Here is a 23,130-nt window from a genome sequence, read left to right as displayed (position 1 = left end):
AAGCCCATTTTCTGACTGCAAGTAAAACTATGATAAATTGAGTATATGTTCTTAAAATTTCATCTCTTCCTCAACTTCTGAAACTCTCCAATTCTACAGTATGTTCTTAAAATTTCATCTCTTTCTCAACTTCTGAAACTCTCCAATTCTACAGTGTTTAAGAATAGAAACTGTTGGTTACAGTCAAATTGTTGAACATCTATCAAGTTTCAAAATATACTTGATGTTGGAATACTGAAAGGGTCAAAAGAATCAGTATTCATGATTTAAATAGTCAGCCTACCTTACATATGGATTGGATAATGGTCTGCAGTGAATGCCTTGTTTTATTATAAGAACCCAAATTTTAAACAACCACAGACTTAGATTTAAGATACTAAAGAATCTTATAAAAATTACTATTTGATTTTCCTTTTAACTAGATCAAAAAATAATTTTCTGACCGATCTTTGAATTCCTATGGAGACTTGAAACCAAAATATTCTATTTGTTTCAGGTTCTCCAATCAAAATACAATTAAAAAGAAAACCAATTTACATTCTACTGTAGATTAGGAAACATGTAAACACAAAACCAGTAATGTCTCATTTTTTCCTCCTTAAATGCTTTAAAAGTAAGTTCCCAAACCCTTTGTTTTAAACCTTAAACTCACTGCTTATTTTGTATTGAGTCAATAAATGGGGTAGGTGGAATATATCAAAATATGTCAGAGAAATCCAATATATTCTATGTATATTTTAAAAGAAAATTTAAAAAGGTAAGCAACCTTAATACCAAAGATTTGAAAAAAAAATACAAACAGGAGGAAAATAGGAACTGAAAGCACAAAATTTAAAAAAATAGTAAACAGAAGTCAAAAATAGGAATTTTCTTAAAAAATGTTTTCTAGAATTCATTTGCAATAGTAGAAGATACAATAATAATCTAAAATAGATTCACTTCTTGCATAGATGACTTTAATATCCTTAAATAAAAAGTCAAAGGAAATAGTGCATAACTTCAGTTTTCATAGGTATATAAATCACATTAAATTATTAAAATACTGCATTGTACTCCAATCCTAGAGAATCAAACATGCAATTCTTCTGAAGCTGTCAAATAAAATAAAACTGATACTTAGTGATTAGACTTGGCATTACTTACCACTTTAGACAAAACAATAAATTTTCCAAACTTGAATGGTCAAAAGTAGAAGAAGTATCACAAAGGAATTGTTTTTATTCTTTTGTTACAATGACATACACCAAGTTAAAATGTTGTAGAAAACTGCAGGTCCAAATAAGAAGTGCTCTATTCAATTTTGATAAACTAAAACTCTAGTCATAGGTAGTATATTACTACATGACTGAAGAAGTCCTTTTTTTCTTACCTTTTTTCTTTATGTATATGATGTTTTTCATAAAAAAACATTAAATTGGGGAAATGAAGCTTTAGAACCATCATATAATACATACCCATGTACTGTCTTGTATATAACTAATTATTTACTAAGTTCTTGCTTTCTACTACCAAAAGCTGTTCAGAATAATGAAGTAAAATTACAAGATACAACACTTTCCAGAAACAAATGAAGATTTTTTTACTTCATTATGGATAATGAGGACAAAAACCCACTCTCTTGTACATGACAATCTGATTCCAATAATTTCTCACTTTATATAAAGTGAGGTTTACAAGGTTAACAAAGCTAAGATAAAATGACATTATTTTCTTATACCTATCTGTGGAATTCAGATGTTTTAGTTTACAAACATGGAACTACTGCACTTCCAACTTGAATTTTAAGTTTTGGGTCATCTTTTACTGAGAGAAAATAACACTATTTTGAAAACACACATAAATCAGTATAAACAAAACAATGAATATCCATGAAAATAATATATAAAGTCATTGTCTGTAACAATGAGAGTACATGAGAAGACATGACTGTGACCTAGAAAACCTTTTCTTCTCAGTAGTAGGGAAATTTTCTTACTCATTTGTGTATGTTAAGTGAATATAAAAATGCCCTTAACATGAAGTACACATTGGTCTAGTGGTGATAATGAAAAAAACAATGGAGTTTGCTTTTTAAAGATTATGCAAGTGAAAAAGTAGATTACATAAGTATACTGACTATGAATTAATCATTTTAAAGGTGAAAATTACTATACAGTGTAAGGAATGACTTGTAAAGGATACATGAAAAACTTAAGATTACAAAGAACCACTCTTCATAGAATAAAATTTAATGGCTTTAGAATATGCTAAAAATCTGTTTTTTTAAAGAATAACAGGTTGGGAATAATTAACTGTATATTTCAGCTAGTGGAGGGGATTATGAATGTTCCCAACACAAAGAAATAATGAATAATTAAGGTGATAGATATGCCAGTTACTCTCATCTGTTCAGCACACATAAATACATGTATTGAAATGCCATTATACACAATAAATATATAAAATTATTTGCCAATTAAGAATAAAATTATATATAAAGAAAAACATAATTTAATTATTATACTGTAATTATGAAGTTGAATTTGAATAATCAGCCTCTAATATAAACAGCACCACTGAATTCCACCCATACAAGAAAGTGAAGAATTCACACAAAAGGCAGTTATATTAGTGAACTATCAGATTCTAATGCAAACAGTAAAGCATACTGCAATACCCATTTTAATAATTTCCAACCTTAAGGATTTAATGATCACACCTGAATAGTAATTACTATAATTAATGAATTTTTAAAAGGTATTTTTAGAAAAATTTGCTTGCATTTGTATCTGTTGAACACAAGATTAACAATAGACATAATCACTAGCTTATTCACATGCTCTCCAGTGAAAATTATTCAGAGAACAGAACAAAACTCATTTATTTAACATTTACAAAGCACAATGTTAGGTGCTGAGCATACAGTGAAGACAGACAGACATGATCCCCGCTTTCAAGAGTTCAAAATCTAGAATGAGTTGCACCTTATTTTGAATATTTTAAAATTTTAAAAGTTGCATAAAAACAGAAATAATAGCTAAAAAATACAAAGAACTTTATATTTTAATATATTATAAAAACTTCTTTAATTCTGCTTTCCAGACAAAAGGTGATCATTTTTCTGATATTTCATTGTTCTAAGAAAACACTTCACTTTTTCACAGTCTAAGCAAATTCCTATTCAGATAGCTCTTAAAGCAAAAGCACATGAACACTAAAAATGTACATACATAAGATAAATTATAACTTGTAATAGTTTCTCCTATAATTCAGTGTACTTTGTAAGCAGTAGGAAGTGTAACAAGAGAGTTCTACCTGGCTTTGTTTCTAGCATATAATTTATGCATAACAGTCATCAAACTGTATTAATAAGCTGGAGATGCATTTCCAGTTTAGCTTTAGAACAAGTGAAGAATATGCTGAGGTTCTACAAGTGCCATGTTAAAGGTGAGTACATATTGAAAAACATTGTGGACAGCAGAAGGTTACTTCAAACACCCATTTCCCTCCCTGTGAGAATTATTGAATTGCTCTATTTAATAGCAATGGGTTTTGCTCCTTGAAATGTGGGGACAGAAAAGAGACTGAAAACCTCAATTCTACTGGTCATATTTTTTTACAAAAATTATCAGCATAGGAATGAGGAATCTACACAGTGGGAAGAAATGAGCACTTCTAATGTACATAATCTCATATTTTAATATAATGATACAAATGTTCATCTATAGACTTTCATTCTATTGATGTTACACTTAAAAGTCTCATAAAACTTGTACTGGGTTTGCCATTATTGAAAATGCAACAAAATGCAGATGAATTCTATCAGCATATAAGATTTCCCATTATTTTAATATTTAACTGTGTTAAGAGAATACTTCATTTATTATCAATTATGTATAAGTATTGCATAGCATTTCCCAATATAGTAAACAGTATCTTTAATATGAGATATGATTACTAAATGTAACATGGTATCCTGGATGGGATTCTGGGACAAAAATGGTTGGTAGTAAAAAACTAGTAAAATTTGAATAAAATGTGGAGTTTAGTAAATAGTAATGTACCAATATTGGTTCCTTATTTGTACAAAATTTTTAAAGTAACATTGTACTAATAATAAGAATAACTGGGTATATGGTAAAATCACTGTATTTACTTTGTAATTTCTCTGATAATCTAAAATTAAAACAGTTTATTTTAATAGAAAGTCAATGGGAAAGATGAAGTTAAGAAAGGGAGATTGAATACAAAAGAGTTTTATACATATAACAGATATTCCAATAACACTGAGAAGACGAGATGGAACAAAAGGGCAACATGATTGAAAAGAAGAGAGTAAGTGTAGACAGATTTTCATGATTGTTATTCAGAAAATGGGTGAGTTTCAGGTTTACAGCATTTGTTTTGTTATGTAGAAGAGATCAGCTCCTTGCTTAGAGTAATACAGTGCATTATGAAAAACTGAGGGTCCACTTGAGGTTGATGGCCATGAATTTATAGATCCCATCAGCCTTCCTTGTCATTTCCTCCACCAAAAATAAATTCTAGAATTCATTTTCTTAATTCCCCATGAGGGGTATGTTATCCATGGAAACTTGATCTCTTAATACATGTGAAGAATATTTGTTTGTACACAATTGCTTTCCATCCATTCCTAACCTTACCCTTGTTCTTCAAACATAAAGTCTAAGATTCAGATTTCTATATTGAAGAATAGACCTCACTGATAAAAAAATCTAATTTAGATACATACTGAATGCAGCATCTATGTAAACTTGAATTCTAAGTGTAATGACAAATAATTTTCTTTTCCTACCTCTTCTTCACTATCCCATTTATTTGCCTACTTCCCACCTTCAAATATAAACACAAGGTAAAGATTTTCATTTTGAAAAATAAATTTTGAATATATATTAAAAACAGTCTGCTTAGTAATATAAATGATAATAAAAGGGATGCATGGATAGAAACTAAATTATAGCTAGCATGATTAATCTAAAACTTATAAACCATTTCAAAATCAAAAAGCATGGGAAATGGATAGTAACAGACAACCATAATAAAATCCCTAATTACTAAGCATTTATAATAGGGTTTCATGTAGACTGCAAGAGACAACTATTTTTAAATGACAGCTTTGAGAACTGCATATAGGGGACAGAGTTCATTGATAGAGCACTTACTTAGTATGCTGGAGACCATGGGTTTGATAATCCCCCCAAAAAGCTATCACATGGTATTAAATCATTCTTTCCCTCCCAATCAGAACAAACATAATTCAGAATTCATCTAAGTACAAATCTTTTATAAAAATTGATAACCAAAGAAAACTTTTGACCAGAAAATCAAGTGACAAAATATATTTTAAAATGTTTTAAAATTTTAAAATTATGTACAAAATTATGATAATCACTGACATGTACCAAAATCAAGTTGGTTAGACTTTGTCAATATGCTCAGAGTGTATACAGAATAAAGTAATTATACAATTTAGAATATCTAATCAAAACAGAAGCTTTTGTGAATAAAAAAAAAATCCTGTGATATAATATATGGAAAGGAGAGAAACAGCCGTGAGAACCTCAGAAGTCATCATTAATTGTTCCTCCCTCAGACACAATGTTCAACTGGGTACGAGGTCCTGTCTATTTTCTCTCAGCATGACCTCGAGTGTCTGTTTTCTACTATTTCCATATGATGGTCACAACATGACTAATTTGGAATAAATTCCTAATTCATCTACGTGCCTCTTGTCTATCTCTCCCTATAGTTCATTGTCTCTACTTCTCCTAAAGCTATTATTTGAAAGAAAGATGTGATCATGTCAGCCCTGTTTAAATAAACACTTTTTATTACATGGGATGTTTAAACTCCTTGAATGGATTGTCTCATGCTTTTTATAGTCTGGTTCATCCTATCTTTTCAAATCCTATTTTTAAAATAAATTACTACATTTTGACCCTTCTTATCTGTTACAATTTCCCTAACATAACATACACATTCCTACCTCTGAGTTTATTGCATGAAATTTTCTCTGCTTAGAATGCTCTTTGTTCATAGACTCATTTTCAAATTAACAAATTCCTACCCATCTTTCAAGGACCATCTCAAGTTCTTCCATCTCTGAAGACCTATGATTTGCAGACCACTTGCTTTTTGCCCATTTTATTCATTACAACACTTTATATGTATCCCTAGTAGAGAACTCTAGTCATCCAAAAGACATAATATGCAATCACCTGAACTTATGTCAAAGATCAAAGTGCACCAGAAAAAGCTGTCCTTTCATAATAAGTGCTAGAATAATTGCTACATTCTAAAAGATGTTTGTAAGACATAAAACTTACAAAGTTCCTTTATGTAGAATGTAAAGAATTCCTATAAATCAGTAAGGAAAAACTACAAAAACCAGTAAGAAATACACAATAGACTTGGGCAATTAATCTACAAAACAGGATACCTAAATGGCCAACAACAAACATATTTAAAAGTGTTCAACTTAGACAATGAAATGCAAAATAAAATCTCAATGAGACCACTATTTTACCAGAAAAGTTAAAATTAAAAAAGAAAAAGACAGCCTCAAAAATGGGCAAGAAGACCAATTATAACTATCATACATTGATGTTGGAAGTATAAATTAGTACAACTACTTTGGAAAACTGTTTTTATATTTTCTAGGAAGGCTGAACATATATATATATATATATATATATATATATATATATATATATATATATATGATCCAATAATTCCACTCCTAGGTATAAAGTGTTACATATGTTAAGCAAAAAAAACATTCACAGGAATAGTTTTAGCACAATCTGATAATAGTAAAATACTGAATAGAAGCAAAATTACCATCAACAGAAATGAAAAAGTGTAATACACTAAAAACTACAATATACTTATAAAGTAAAACAGCATGCAACAAAAACAAATGAAATATCACTATAAGCAGTAATATAGATAAAACTCACAAACTTAACACAGCAAAAGAAACCAACCACAAAAAATGCATACTGTACACTTTTCATACATATCAAGATACAAATCATATAGTACATATGTTTTTGTACATACATACAAACTGTATATAAATAATATACATTTCCATGTCTATGTAAATTTTTGAAAATATATTTCTATACTGAATTACACAAAGTTCAGTGGTTTAAATAAGAATAATCAGAAAAGAATTATTAAGCATTTTAAAGGTAATTAAGAATGTGTACTTATGAGAATAAGAAAGTTCCAGGTATTAAAACATACTATAAAATAATATGGTCAAAATTGTATGATGTATGCAGGTAAAACAAATCTTTGGTATAAAAGAGACAAGAATCATGGCTACAGGTGAGGGGTATTAAGTGAAAAGAAAGGTAAAAGAAGGGGCTTTCTGGGATTTGTAAGATTTTATTCAACTGCATACTACTCATAAAGATATGTTAACACTGCAGGTACTCATTGAGTTGTAGGGTGATGGTTTGGGTACTTCACTGGATAATCCACATATATTAACAAATGTTTATTGTTTCTAGTACAGTATATCTAAGAAGATATATGTGGAACATATTCTGCATATCTAGCATATATCAATAAAATTTACCAAAAATAAACTATAACATAGCTTAAATCCCATTCCAATATGCATGCATGTTAAGGGTTCCAATAAACTCTTAAGAATGGAAATTGATAAAACCTAGAAGGTTTACACAATATTAAGTTAAGGGCTGGCATTTTAGCTCTTTGACAGAGCTGGCCTAGCTTGTGCAAATTTTGGGGTTCAATTCCCATAACTGCCAAAAAAATTTACAAGGTTTACATTCGGATAATAGAAAAAGCAGATCTGATGATGCAGGTAGGAGACCAAAAACTTACTAGGAAAGCTCTATGAGACCTCCAGCTCAATGGTTGATCAAATGGTGGACTGTTGATCTGCAACTTTTCCAGATATCCATCAGGTATTCTGATAACTGTAGGTAGTGATAATCATTTCTTTAAATCCTACAAAAAGATAAAAATAAATAATCAAAACAAAAAATGACAGTGCATTTGACTTTTGATTCATGTACTTTAGAGTAGTATTTTGTAGCAAAAATTAGCTGAATTCAACTGCAGTTTAAAAGTTACCTACATTGATTATATATAATATATTGAAGGCAAAATATTTACTACTGTAAGTAAAGGCATATGATGCATTTTTACAGAAATGATATGAACAAATTGGACTCAATTGTTTTTGGATAATTCCATTAGTAAATTTAATTTGGATTTACTTTGAAATTATTACACTATATGGTAGGAATAGGCAGATACAACATGTGATCAGTATAAATAATTAAACAAGTAGATATTATTATTTTAAATACATGTGAAAAACTATTAAAACATTTTCTTTTTGCTGTTAATAGAAGTAAAAGTTGTTCTATTTCATTTAACTATAGAATGTGAGCTGAGACAAATTTCAAGGAGAAACTTGCCTCTATCATCACATCAAGAAATGTCAATTCTATAAAAAGAAATCCTTTTATAATAAAATCATGAAAAACAAAAGAGATAAGAAAGGAACTGTCTAAATATTTACTGAGAGATAAAAGACTTAAATACAGATATATACTATATTCCAAATGGTTAGACTAAACAATGCAACGATAGTGGTTATCACCATATTAATTTTAATATTTTATAAAATCCAAGTCAAATACCAAGATTATTTTTGCCAAAAACAATGAAATGCATAAAACATCCAGAACAATAAAAAAATCTCCAAAAATATACTTGAATAAGAATAAATGCTCTTCAACTTACCATGGGGTTATGTCCTGATAAACCAATTCTAAGATGAAAATATCATTTAGTTGGAAATGCACTTAAATATACCTAACTCACTGAATATCACAGTTAAGCAACACAGAACTATGTAGAGTACTGTAGTTTAGTCCTGTGGCTTCATGGTTAACTGAGAGCTGTGATACTGCATAACAAAGTAGTATCATACTGCATATTGCCAGTCAGGGAAAAGATCAAAATTCAAAATGTGAAGTATGGGTTTTTATAAATGTATATTGATTTTTTGGCATTGTAAAGTTGAAATCATCTGTTAGGCCATGATGAATCAGAAATAGCTCATGTGTATATGTGCAAAGGGAGGAATGAGAAAATAAATTGTTCTATATACTAAAATGAATTAAGCTAAATATATATATATAATATATAATATATAGCATTTAGCTATATAATTAAGCTAAATATATATATATATATATATATATATATTTATATATATAATCTATAGCATGTCACATCCTGGGGGGAAATATATAATTCAATCTACATATAGACCCAAATGCCAACATATTTTATACCTGTGATAAAATCACATATATTATGAAGAGAACTAAGGACAATTTTATTATTACTTTGATATATCTATATAATTACACAAATATCAAGTTGCTCTTAAGAGTTGAAAGTGTTGATTTATTACAGAGAACACTGATACTGTTTTCCTTAACTCACTCAGAAATAATCTTTTAACAATAAAAATGTAATCAACCACCAGCACAGACACTCTAATCTTCATTTCAGCTACAATCTTCTCTACAGCTACAAGAAAAGAACAAACTTCTATTTTTAAAGATTTCATTTTTTTGGTAGAAAAATATTAGTATACAGTACATACTGAAATAATAGTCATAATTTCTGTCTTCAAAGTTATAATGTCCAATTGACAAAAAAGGAAATATATCATATAACTTACATGGAGAAATAATTTACTATGTACAATAGGGATTTCTAGGTGCCATGAACCACAAAGGAAATGATACTGGTACATATAAAAGGGGAAAAAAAACATGCTGTCTCTTTTATTTTTCTCTCAAAGTATCCAAATGAATCTCAAAGAGATATAGCTGAAATCACATTTTCTGAAAAGAGGACTTTGCTAAGGCCCTCTAGAATGATGTCAGTCTAGATTTCCGGAATTTTAAAAAAATCACTTTTCCTCAACAGGGAACTAAAAATGAATATTCTCTATTCAGTAGAATACAGAATACTATGATTAATGTGTACTTGTCTTGGAATAATAATTAGGAAAAAGGAAATATTAAGAACAAAACTCACTGATATAATTATAACAGTTCTCTTTATGACAATTTTCAAATTGCTTTATTTGCTTTATATATATATGTATGTATACATACATGTATATACATACATATATATGTGTTTGTGTGCTTATATACAGAGAAACACACACATACATATACATATATATATATATATATATGTATAAAGTGTTACCTCTATGTCTATGTTTATGATTCTTAAACACCTGTAGGTGACTGTACTTCATCAGATGACTTCCCAGAAGCTTGGTCACTCTCAACACCTGATCCCATTTGTAGATATTTGTGAAAGATCTCTATATCAAAAAATGAGACAATGTTTAACTTAATGAATATTTATTTTATCCTACTATGTAATTATCATTGTAGGTAAAATACAGAAAACCAACATACAAAATAAGAGCATAACAATCATTTATAGTCAGCTGCATAAGTGTGCAGTTAAGAGATCAAAACATTAACTCAAATGTCTTCAAATAGGAAGTACTAAAAATTCCTTTTACACTCTTGGATTATGAAACATTATGAAAGGACTTGCATTCAAGTCATTATCCAGAGTGGAATAAAAATTACAGCCTGGAAATATACATTTAAACTTTTAATGAATAATAGTTACTTAAAAATAGTACTCTAAAATTGAACTCAAGGGTTTCTTACCAAATAAATATAAAATTTACCTTATTTCTGTATTTTTGTCTTGGTAACTTAATACTAAAAAAGTCCAATTCATATTCATAAGCAGTTGCAAATGATAATGGAATACACTTCTATTATAAAGAGATTCTGGGGAAATTTTATGTTGACATCTAGACAAAAAATGAACTTGGTGGCAAAAATCATTGTATTGGTGATTGATTCTTAATCTCTTAAAATTTGCTATCAGATACCTCTACAGTCACAATTTTTTTTCTGTCACAAATATATTAAAGAATTTAAACATGTCATGTATCTGGCAACATTTGAAAATTTTCCTACGTTAATGAAATGTAGATCAAAATATAATTCTTACATATGTAAAGGTGGTTGCAAGAATATATAGGCAATACCCAGGAAGCAAAGTTAACAAAGAGAGAACTGAAAATCAAAAACTCTTAAGCATAGCAGACTGTCACTTTCTTGGAAAGAGATGCTGGTACTGGCAGGAAAGTACTTGGGTTTAGGTGCACAGTGGGGTAAAAGGTAAAGCCTTGGGTGTCTAAACGGCAACTGAGTCCTCACAGAAACACCAGTCTTTTCCAAAAGAATTATGAGGTAAGTTTGGTAGCCTCAGACTATGAATAAAAACTTGAATACTACCTGACACAACCAAGTTATTATGTTATTAACAAACAAGTATGATTCAAACACAACTGTTCATTGGTAGTCTTGATCCCATCAAGAAAAATTAAACCAATGAAGGCTGTCAGAACTTTACTAATCTGTCAGTGGGGTAAGAGGTTTCTTTGTTATAGTAGTGTTTGAGAACCAGAAGAACACTTACTTGCTCAATTTTTGTGCCATTCACTACATAATAACTAAAGATCCAGTAAATTTAAATTTCATTTCATTTCCTAACACTTTCAATGTTCTTTCTTGAATCCAGACCAGTACAAGAATAGATGTTTTTGAATGGTTCATGAACTAAACATTTTTTGAGTTTTTTTTTGTTTGCTTTGCTTTTGAATTTTAAATGCTACTAATCAAAGAAAAGAATATGCAACAGAGACTATAGTCCACAAAATTTAAAAATGTACTAACAAGCCCCAGGTTTAGACAAGCAATAGTCAGCCAAGCCCTGACTTGTAGTGTTTTCTGATTTCCTTTGGCAACAATCCTCCATAGCAGACTTTGCACTACCAACACAACACTGAATGTGTAATAATGGGAAGAACATGCAGTAGCACACCATTACATGGTACTTTGCAATATATATACCACAAAAGTAACTCTTACCACATAGATAACAATAGTAAAAAGCACTAGAACAATCATAAATACACTTGGATATCCATTACTTTTGTTTCTGAATTTAACTTAATTATAAGTTCATATGTTTAAACATTAATGATAGCCATGTTTAACAGGAAAAATTGCTAAAAATATAAGAATCATCTCTCAGTGCAAGCTGACTGCAACACACCATTCTGTAGGGTTACATCTAAAGAGGTAAAGGCTATACACATTACCAACAGATAAAAACTGCATGAGTTCATATTCCCAAATTTCATGAAATACATTAGAAAATAATTTGCCATGGCAAGAAAGAATACAAGAAGTACAAAAATGCTCAGAAACTTCAGTAAATATAATTGTCTAATGAAACAATAAAATTGTTCTGTTTAGCTGGGTGTGGTGGCACACACCTGTAATGCTGAGGCAGGAGGATTGTGAGTTCAAAGCCAGTCTCAGCAAAAGCAAGGCACTAAGCAACTCAGTGAGACCCTGTCTCTAAATAAAGTGTAAAATAGGGCTGGGGATGTGGCTCAGTGGTTGATTGTCCCTGAGTTCAATCCTGGTACTCAAAAAAACTTTCAAGAAACTTTAAATTGTTTTGTGTAAAAACATAACATGTTGCAAAAGTCAAAACAACCATGAATTTTAAAAAAGAAATCACCAGGGCTGTGGTTGTGGCTCAGTGGTAAAGTGTGGGCCCAGCACATGTGAGGCACTTGGGTTTACTCTTTGCCAAATGAAAATAAATAAATAAAATAAAGGCCTTGTGTCCATCTGCAACTAAAAAGTATTTTGAAAAATTTTAAAGATAGATACCACCAAAAATGATCAGGGAGGTATGCATAAAATAAATAGAAACTTTTAGATATGTATTTTCCTAGATATTTAAAAGGACATAATAATAAAAGAGTAACAGCTAAGGTGATAATCTAATTACTGTATGAGTCTATAGTGATTATTTCAAGCATTAATGAGGTATGATCCTAAATTAAGCACCACCCAAAGCTGCCAATCAGTTTGAAACTCTGCATGTCCTTTTTATGGGATTTGGTTCCTTTCTGATGGACAGATATTCAAATATTACTTCTCTGTAGTATCAAAAATACCCTCTCTAGAATCTTTCATTTTTTTGATGTCCTTTTTACTCTTAACTTGTTTTTTTTTTTTTTAAACTGGCAAAGAAAGCAGATAATAAAAGCTGGCAGACCAAAATCTAATAACATGCAAGTTCTACATTCAGAAAGTTAGATAAAATAGACAAATAATCAAATTACTAAATCTGCTTTTATTTCTGGGCATTGCCAGGATGGAGTCAAGTCTTCCTCTGGTAACACTGTAGGGTCCCCACAATGAAGGTTTCTTGAAAGACCCTGTGTACTGGTGGAGGAAGGAATGAGTGCTGTGAGATGGTGGAGGCCTGCCAGTCTTCACCATAGGCTCTGTGGTTCACAGTATTTGAAAATCATTCCAGCACCAGCCCAAGATTCAGGATCACATGGGAAGGATTGAGAAAGTAGAACAGAAAACTAAAGTTGTAACAGAGATCATTACATATAAACTCATGTCTAGGACTACTCACACAAACCAGTAGAGTTAAAATAATTTCTATAAAAATATTTATAAAAATATTGAAAATATTTTAATTTAGCTAATATCTATTCCTTTCTCATGTAATAAAAATTAGTAGATAATCACAAAACTAATATAATGATTTTATCCATTTGCTTACTTTAACTATCTCAAGATTGTTTACATCCATTCCTTCACAAATTCACTGCCTAGTATGTGCTTTATGATTAAGCATGCTATAGAATATAAAAGATAAAATCCTTGCTTAAATGGACTTATATTCCTATTGAGATACATCCAGAAAAGGGTGTCAATTAGTGAATTAAATAAAAGACCTTAAGTATCATTTATACAGACTATGAAATTATTGTCCCAAAATTGAGATTTTAATATAAAGAACCTTTAAACAATCACAGGTTTATTACCAAGCAGAAACATTCCTAAAATATAATTATTCTATGTTATTTAGGCCAGGTGCTGTTGTGCATCCCTATAATCCCAGTGGTTCAAGAGGCTGACACAGAAGGATCTCAAGTTCAAAGCCAACCATAGCAACCTAGCCAGGTTCTAAGTAACTCAGCAAGACCCTGTATTAAAATAAAATATAAAAAAGGCTGAGGAAGTGAATGAGCATTTAAGTGCCCCTTGGTTCAATCCCTGGTACCAAAAATAAAAGTTATTTATTTATAAATAATATGAACAAGACTTTGTAAACCTGTTTCAAATATTTTGAGTATAACCCTAGGAACAGAATTGCTGCTTCATATAATAATTTTATATTTAAATTTTAGGAGAAACAGTATGAATTAATTTTTGAAAAAATTTTAAAATTAAACCTTTAAAAAATCTGATGGGCTTAGAATTCTCTATTCTTGCAGGTACTTTAGAAAATAATTCTACACTTCTCTTTAGTGTAAAATAATTTTTATGCTAACAACAACAAACCTAAATTACATAAGGAAAGAATGTGATGGAAGCAATTATCAGGCACTGACCAAAAAGATGCAGAATTTTTGTCAAAGTTATTAATGAAAGCAAGGGAATATGCAATATCAGATTGTGGTAGTCCTTGCTACCTACAATTTCTTCAATTTCTATTATCATGCTCTCAAGGATTATATCAAGTAAGTCTGGTGAAGAAGAAATTCAACAGCTTCTATTTTTTCTTCTCTACTAACTGTCAAAGTTACTATTTAGAAGGGAAAGTTATTAAAGAAAACAATATATACTACTTGAAAACAATTAGATATTGTAAACATTTCAACAGGTTACAAACTAAGCATGTTTTAACAAATAATATTAAAATATTTCAGAATATATGCAGTCTAAAATAGTAAATAGCTCTCAAAAAAGTAGGTTCTTTTTCTTTGATTCATAGCTTTTTTAAAGAAGAGGTATGTCTTGTATTCAAATACTCATTACGAATATGTCCTGGGGTTGAGGTTGTGGCTGAGTGGTAGAGTACTTGCCTTACATGTGTGAGGCACTGGGTTCAATTCTCAGAACTACATATAAATTAATGTATAAAATAAAGTTCAATCAATAACTAATTTTTTGAAAGAATATGTCCTAGTCTAATGTTGTGGTACATGGTTACAATCCCAGAGGCTTGGGAGGCTGTGGCAGAAGGATTGTGAATTCAAAGCCTGATTCAGCTACTTAGTGAGGCCCTGAATAACATAAAAATACCCTTTCTCAAAATAAAAAATGAAAAGTGATGCTGATGTTTCTAAGTGGTGTAGCACCCTTGGGTTCAATCGCTGGTACCACCCCTCCAAATAAAGAAAAGAAAAAGTGTCCTAGTCAGGTACAGTGACTCATGCTACCTGGGTAATTGAAATAGGAGGATCACCAAACCAAAAGTCAGCAATTTACCAAGACTGTTTCAAAATGAAAACTAAAAAGAACTAGGTATAGAGTGTAATGATAGAGTAGCACTGTGTTCAATTCCCAGTACCACCCCTCCCACCAGACAAACTAAAGCACCCATGAAGGTGCATAATGTACTTATTTTATTTCTGAATATCATCAACAAACATAATGGCAAGGCTCTTCTATCTTAAAAATGAACACACTGAGCTGTGCATGCTAACGAGGATCACAAGTTCAAAGGTAGACTTAGCTATGTAGGAAGGTCCTAAGCAATAAGGCAAGACCCTAAGCAAATTACCAAGGCCCCATCTCAAAGTGTTAGAAAGGACTAGAGATGTGACTCAGTGGTGAAGTACCCCTGGGATCAATCCCTGGTATCAAAAAACAAACAAACAAAAAATGCCCCCAAATACACTGGATTTAAGTAATACCAAGAATTCAATGGGTTTCTGACAGAAAATTAGAATTTTGTTTCAAGTATCTAACAGATATCATCTTGCAAGAAAAATAGAAGATTATAAAATAAATTTTGGGATTTGCTACAAAGACATTTTCCCTCCTCCATGTAACTATATCCAAATTATTATTTTAAATTTCCTACTAGCCCATCTCTCCTGCCCACATTAAATACAAAACAGCAGCTCTCAGTGAAATCTCAACAGAAGCTAGGAGGTCTGGGACAATAGATACAATGCTGTAAACTTTGAAGCAAAGAAAACTAGGCTGTGAAGTATTCATTATGCCAACAAGATGAGCATCCTTGTGTAAATAATGACCCTTTAGAGAAAAGGAAATATGGTATCTGAAGCCTTGGTAGAATAAATGACTTCCCTGGAGTTATCCAACCAAGTATTTAAGCATATCAAATCCCAGCCCTTGACTTTTGACTTAAAATGCAGATCCCTTTCCATTATGCCTTTCCCTCCCTCAGAGCACAAGCATCCACATGCAATGCAAGGGGTGAGGATGACCATATTTTACCTTCTGTCACAAATCTTTACAGCAGAATCTTTGACACAGTGAGGGAAGGTTTGCCAGGTAATCTGTGTGTCATGACACACTGGCAGTCAGTCATGTAAGTTCCTTTCTGGTAATTATAACATTATTAGGGGTATTTTCATTTTGAATATGTAGCCTATTTCTAAAAATGTGACTGAGTTTACATTTTAATTCATTCACTTTAAGAAGCTCTTTATTTTATATCATTATCTGTGTATTACTACTTTGACTTGTAAAAAGGACTGTCACATGCATGAAACATTATATGCCTACCTGTTCTATGTGCTCTCAATACTACAGAGTCTGTAACAAACATAAAATTGAAAAACAATAAAATTTACTCATGATGAGCCTGAAGATTTAGTAGAGAGTCAATATGCATATAGCATGTTGAAAAGCTATGCTGAGACCACAAACATATTTCACAAATGTTCTATGCATTTTTAAGCTGCATTAATTCAGGTTATAAGACTAGCAAAAAATATTTAAATGTCAATTTAAAAATAGTTATTTAACAATTAGGATAATATTATGTAATATATTAATATTTTATGAACTAGTGAAAAACAGAAATGTGGGATGGAATAATTCATTATGACTTGAAACAGGCATAGTACAAATGTTGGAGTGAATGTAGAATATTTGAATAAGCATGAGAAAATTATATAATGTTGTGTTTCCTAAACACCAGGGAATGAGAGATATAAAAGGTCATTACTATGACTTTAGAGAGCAAATTCACATTGTTTATAAAGTAATTATATGGGGGAAGCATCTCCTCCATCCCAAATATGTACTATTAGCCTTGCTGCTGTTTTCTTCAATAGTCATTTGTCCAGCTAATTCAGATAATGAATCACCAATATTCTGGCACTCTCCGAGTGAGGGATAGACTTCTCTTAAAATTTTTCATCCTATCAATTGAATGTGGCTTGAAAAAATCCTGAATGAACACAAAAGTGAAGTCATCAATATTTTACTTCTCAGGAAAACAATGTCACTCTGGGTTTCCTGGGAATCTTCAAAATAGGAATATGATGAATATAATCAGGAACATTTTACTTTGTCAAACATCACAAAATTCAAACTTTTGTTTAAAAAGTTGCATTTGCTAATTAATGCTTTATATTGTATTTATTTGGCATTATTAGAAAAGCAGAAATTTTGCATAATTAGAATTCAATCATAATAATGAAATTTAGAAGAATTGGAAATTTTCTTAAAATGTACTTTCTAAAAGATTCTCTCCCTACAAATCACAATCACATAGGAACCAGTCAGTAGGTATCTTCAAATATAGCCATGGGTTAGGAGAGGTAAAGAGGAAAGGAAAAGAATAATCTTTGACCTTTTACTATCCCATTTTTATATATTAGAAAATTTTCTCAAAGAAGTTCCCTGGTCCAAGTCAGAAAAATAACAAATAATTAGACTTAAAAACAGGATTGCCATTGACTTTATCCTCCACATCCTGAAATCAGGATGTATTTCGCATTTAACAGGAAGTCAAAATTTAATTGAGAGCCATTTTTTCTTTCTTATACAAACATAAATGAATGATACAATTCATGGTGTAGTCTTACAAATGATGAAACAATGAACTTGCTACCAAATCCATTTCTTCAACAATTTACCCATCACTTCTTTCTGATTTACTTTCTTATTTGCAATGAGCAGGTTTACCAGATCACTATTATACTACAAGTATTATCCTACATAAGAGTAAGGTCCTCATAAACTCCTTTATGCTTGGATTGCAGTTGTGGCTTAGTGGTGGAGTGCTTGCCTGGCCTATGTGAGGCACTGGGTTCAATCCTCAGTACCACATAAAAATAAATAAGCAAAATAAAGAAATTGTATCTATCTACAACTAATGTTTTTAAAAAACTCCTTTATGCTAAAATACATGTTTTACCAACCACCTCTGTTTACCTATTTCTGTCTGTGTTTTGCTTATTGTCTCATTCTAAGGCTCTATTCTACGTAGTTGAGTTTGCTGAACAGGTGACCTCTGCATAAGATACTAGTTATATAATAATTTTGTTTGCTCAGAGACTGGAGGGTATCATGTACAAATTTACAAGTAGCAATTATTTTGTTCCTTACCATCTCCATGTTATATTTACTATACATTTCAAAATAAACACTACAAGAAAAATATAAAACCACACATATTGAAATAGCAAGAATTATAATTACACTATAATAAGACTTTTTTTCACTCCTAAGCTGTGAAATAGGAGGTGGACTTTGGTAAATTATTGAAAAGACTTCATGCCTTAGCTTGGTTTGGTTTTAACACCAAACTGACAAGTATATTCTGCTGAATATTTTCTATTAATTTTTCTTTTAGATTAATATTTCTCTTTTTAACTGTATCTAACCTGCAATTATACTATCTATTGGGTTCTTAATTTTAGTTACTATATTTTATCTGTTTCAAAATTTCCTTTTCTTTTCTGTAGATCCCACTTCTCTAGTAAAATTTTCAATCTCTGCATACATTTTCATAACTAGATTAGTTATCATATTTTAATGCCACTGTAACTCCCAAGTCTGTGTAATCTGTATCAAAATTATTTTGAGGCTTTAAACCATACCTGTCCTTGATTTTTTCTCTTGGTCTTACTGTACACTTAGCAATTTTTTATTGACTGCCAAACACTGTATGTGAACAATTTTATGAAATGCCTATAGGAAAAACAAACAGATTCTAGATGCTGTTATCTTCCACCAAAGAAAATTTAATTCTTTTCTAGAGGGAAGTCGAAGTAGATGTACAGATCAGCTCAATCCAATCAGGAACAGAGATGGCTTGAGACTGAGTTTGAACACTCTTATAAAGATTGACCTGCCTGTGGTTTGTCCTCACTCTTATGATACAGCCCTTCAACAGATTCCACTGTAACCTGAGACAGAACAATAAACTACCAAAAAGCTCCATGCAAGAGATTCCACCATAACCTGAGCCAGAACAATAAACTACCAAAAGCTCCATGCAACTAATCCAGTTGCTTTTTGCTTATTTTTTTATAACCAACTCAGCTTTTATCCTTTTTCTTTACACAGCTGAAGAGTTATAAAACACAGGAGAAAACCCAGTACAGAATGTGTCTGTGTCCTTCTCTCCTGAATCTTAACTGACTCAGCAGCTCTACAATGCCTTCAAAAGGATTTTAATTTTCTAGCACTTCTAGTAGTTTCAGCAGAAGCTTTAGTCTTCTACAAGTTACTCCATCATAGGCAAAGATGGAGGCTTTTATGTGGATTTAAATGTAACATAACACAGGTATTTTACCAAGCAAGAAGGTAGTCAATGAAATCAAAAGTTGAATCCAAAAAGAAACCTGTTTAGTGTAGGGCTGTCCTAAATGGTATCTCATATCTGACTGTCAAATTTATCAAGCTGCCTTCATGGTCAGTCATCAATGCCATTCATTTAAACATACTAGATATTTAAGATGCACCGAGCTATGTCACTCTCATCTCTCTAAATGAGTCTGAAATAAGACTTTACCCTAGAGACATGAGAGAGAATCCCTCTAGCAAGCCATCAAGCATGGTAATTTTGTCTACCTCAACAGAGTCATCAAGAAATCTATATTCTACAAAAGTCCTAAGATCTAGTAGCTCATAACCACCAACTTCTTAGACAGCAAACATTTTAAACATAGTCTTATGCTTACTGATGTCTAACCAACTACATAGACATCATTTCAGAATCTGGGCATACAATTATTTTTTTAAATTGGCACCTGCCTATTTCAAAATTTTGAAAACCGGAACCTGCCTATTGTTCATAACAAATAAGAATAAAATTTAGAAAGTATACCAAATGATTTATATCACATAGTAACAGATCAATTATATATGGATTCAGTATACATTATAGCATAGAGTCTGGCTATTTGAAACAGCAGTCAATAGCCAAATGTGGCTAACAAGTACCTGAAAGAAGTTAGTACAAAGTGAGTTGTGCCATAAATGTGAAATATACATTAAATTTTAAAGAACTTAGTAGGAAAATAAAATAATATAAAATAACTCAATAATTGCAATGAATATCATAGAAAAAGAAAATGGTAGCTGCTGGGGGAAGAAGTGAAATGAGAATTACTGATTACCTGGTAGAGATCTTCACTTTTATAAGATAAAAAGGATTCTCATAGACAGATAATGATGATGGTTGCAAAACATCATGAAGTATTTTTATAACAAACACAATAATGGTTAAGTCAGTACATATTAAATGTATCTTAAAAAACTAAAAACTCTTAATTGCCTAGGATGGTAATAAGCATTTATTATCTCACAAAATTTTAACTTTAATTAAATTTTAATTGTTCTACTGATAATGAAGAAAAGATACTTTGGGTATATTTAAGTGAAATACATTACTAAATTAAATCCATCTTTAAGAAGACTTTCAAAAATACATGTTCAAAACTTCCTAGAGAAGACATAAAAAGTCTTTCCCATGTATAAGTTCATTTCTCATTGAAAAATATGAAGGCTCTCTGTTTAGCTAAATATTTCACAAGAATCAGATCAATAATGTTAGATTGGGGCTACAGAGTTAGGGTAGTGGAATAATGAGTTTCAGATATTATCAGATTCATATGTAGCAAAAGTGTAAAACATTTGAGTACTCCATGTAAAAAGGAGGAGGGAGAAAAATAATAATGACAGAAACAGGAGAACCTTCATTTATACTACTCCCATGGAAATAATTTTGATAGTTGCTATTATTTTATTTTAGATAAAATAATTTTGTTAGGTATGCAAGAAAAGCTATTTCAGGATTTACTAATTTAAAGCAATCAGCTGTATACAAACAACAAAAGCAACAACTAGTTACAGCCCAGTACACAGCATCCAAAGCAAACAAGCTAGCCCCTGAACATAATTACTTTTAAGGTAACTGTGACCACAAAATGTGTTTCTTACATGAAGATCTGTACATTATTTGAAAGAACTCAAATGATGTCTTGATGTGAACCATACATCCCAGGGACTTAATGTTTTTAATTATATGTTTCCACTGTGGGGATGTGGGAAAGTTTTGGGAGAAAAAATGAATAATGGAGGGGGTGGAATGGTCCAAAATAACCACTGAGTAAATTGCACTGCAGCTTTTATTTATTGCATATCCTTATTTTTTATGCCAGAGTGGCTGAAAAATGAAAAAAAATTAATAAGTATATTTTGTTTACAATATATAAACATTCAGGTATTGAGTCAGAATGAGAATTTTTGAACTACATAAATAAATTCAGTATTGATACATGAAAAGGGGTATCACTGAGTAATATATAGTGCAGAAGACATTTCTAACAGCTTTCTAACTGTTCTTAAAGAGATTGATCAGTATCATAATATAGAAAAAATGTGATTCAACAAATATGGCACTACAAAATTTCTTAACTGAAACTTTTAAATATTTTACATGAATACAAATTAATTTTAGTTTCTTGTGTTATTTAAACATACTCTTTTATGTGGTACATTAGAACATTCTAACTCAGTTTGCAAGAAATTCACACTATAGTTTTGCTTTGTTTTTTATTCCCCTACAAGAAGTGAAGACTGAAAAACACTAAATATTATGGCACTGCTTACTTGGACAGAGTATGTCATCCAAATTATCTTTGATAAACAATAATGAATGCTATGATTTCTTTTATAAAATTATCACAGATGCTTCATTACTTGTAACATGCATGTGCTGAAGATGAACTATTACTCAAAATATTCACATGTCATACCTTGTCAGAAGAATAATATATATCAAGATCATATACAGAATGAAATAATACAGAAAAAAATGAATGCAAACAAGAAAACATACAATTGTAGTGGTACTGGTTCTGAAATATTCTATTATTATTTTACAAGATAGTTACCAAGGTGAGGATATTTTCTTTTATAAATATTTTCAGTTCCTTATTTCCTCTGCAAAATTTTGCATAATTGAGTATTCATTTAGTGCACAGGGACATTAAAATATTCATGTTGTGAATCCTATAGTAGATAAACTTGCTCAATTGCTTTAAAAACATTTTTCTTGGTATTTCCTTAACTTTCCCTCCCAAAAGAAACTCATTCAAAATAAAATAAGCATTCTCAAAATGAAAGATGATATCAAGTTCACAACACTCTCAAGTAGTTTACACATAACAGTTAATTATTTCCAGGTTACTTAATTCATTTTTCTGATCTTCAATAACACAGCAAAAGGCAGACTAGAGTATCTTTTGAAAACGATCTTCAGATCTCACCACTTAAGGAAGCACTTTTGGGTTTCTTTGATAAATGGTCTGAAAAAGTTCTCATGTGATCTTTTCCTTCTCTTTGTATGGCATTGGGACATACCATTTCAGTAGCCTACTCTTGACCTGACAACTGAAAAACAACATATACTGCATGGCAGTTGCAGGCCATGGACATGGTGAAGTTTAGCAAGGGTGACTGAGGGGAAGCTCCTGGAAATGTGCTAAGGAAAAGAACCCATGCTGCTGTGGTGAGGCAGATTTCAAAAGATGGAACATCTGGCAGAATGCATTGAACAAAAATGAAGATGGGTGTATATGGAAAAAGATATATTATTAGAAAAATAGGAAGAAGTTAGAAAGATGAACAGGGACATTAG

At 30.8% G+C, this 23,130-nt stretch overlaps 1 pseudogene; it reads right to left on the bottom strand.

The window, feature by feature from the left end:
• Positions 1–22,463: 22,463 nt before the first annotated feature.
• On the bottom strand, positions 22,464–22,906 carry LOC124974130 (AP-1 complex subunit sigma-2-like; annotated as a pseudogene).
• Positions 22,907–23,130: the final 224 nt, after the last annotated feature.

The sequence above is a fragment of the Sciurus carolinensis genome, unplaced genomic scaffold (genome assembly GCF_902686445.1).
Source record: "Sciurus carolinensis unplaced genomic scaffold, mSciCar1.2, whole genome shotgun sequence".
NCBI lineage: Eukaryota > Metazoa > Chordata > Mammalia > Rodentia > Sciuridae > Sciurus > Sciurus carolinensis.
Note: the sequence above shows the minus strand (reverse complement) of the source record. Positions and strands in the feature narration are given on the sequence as shown.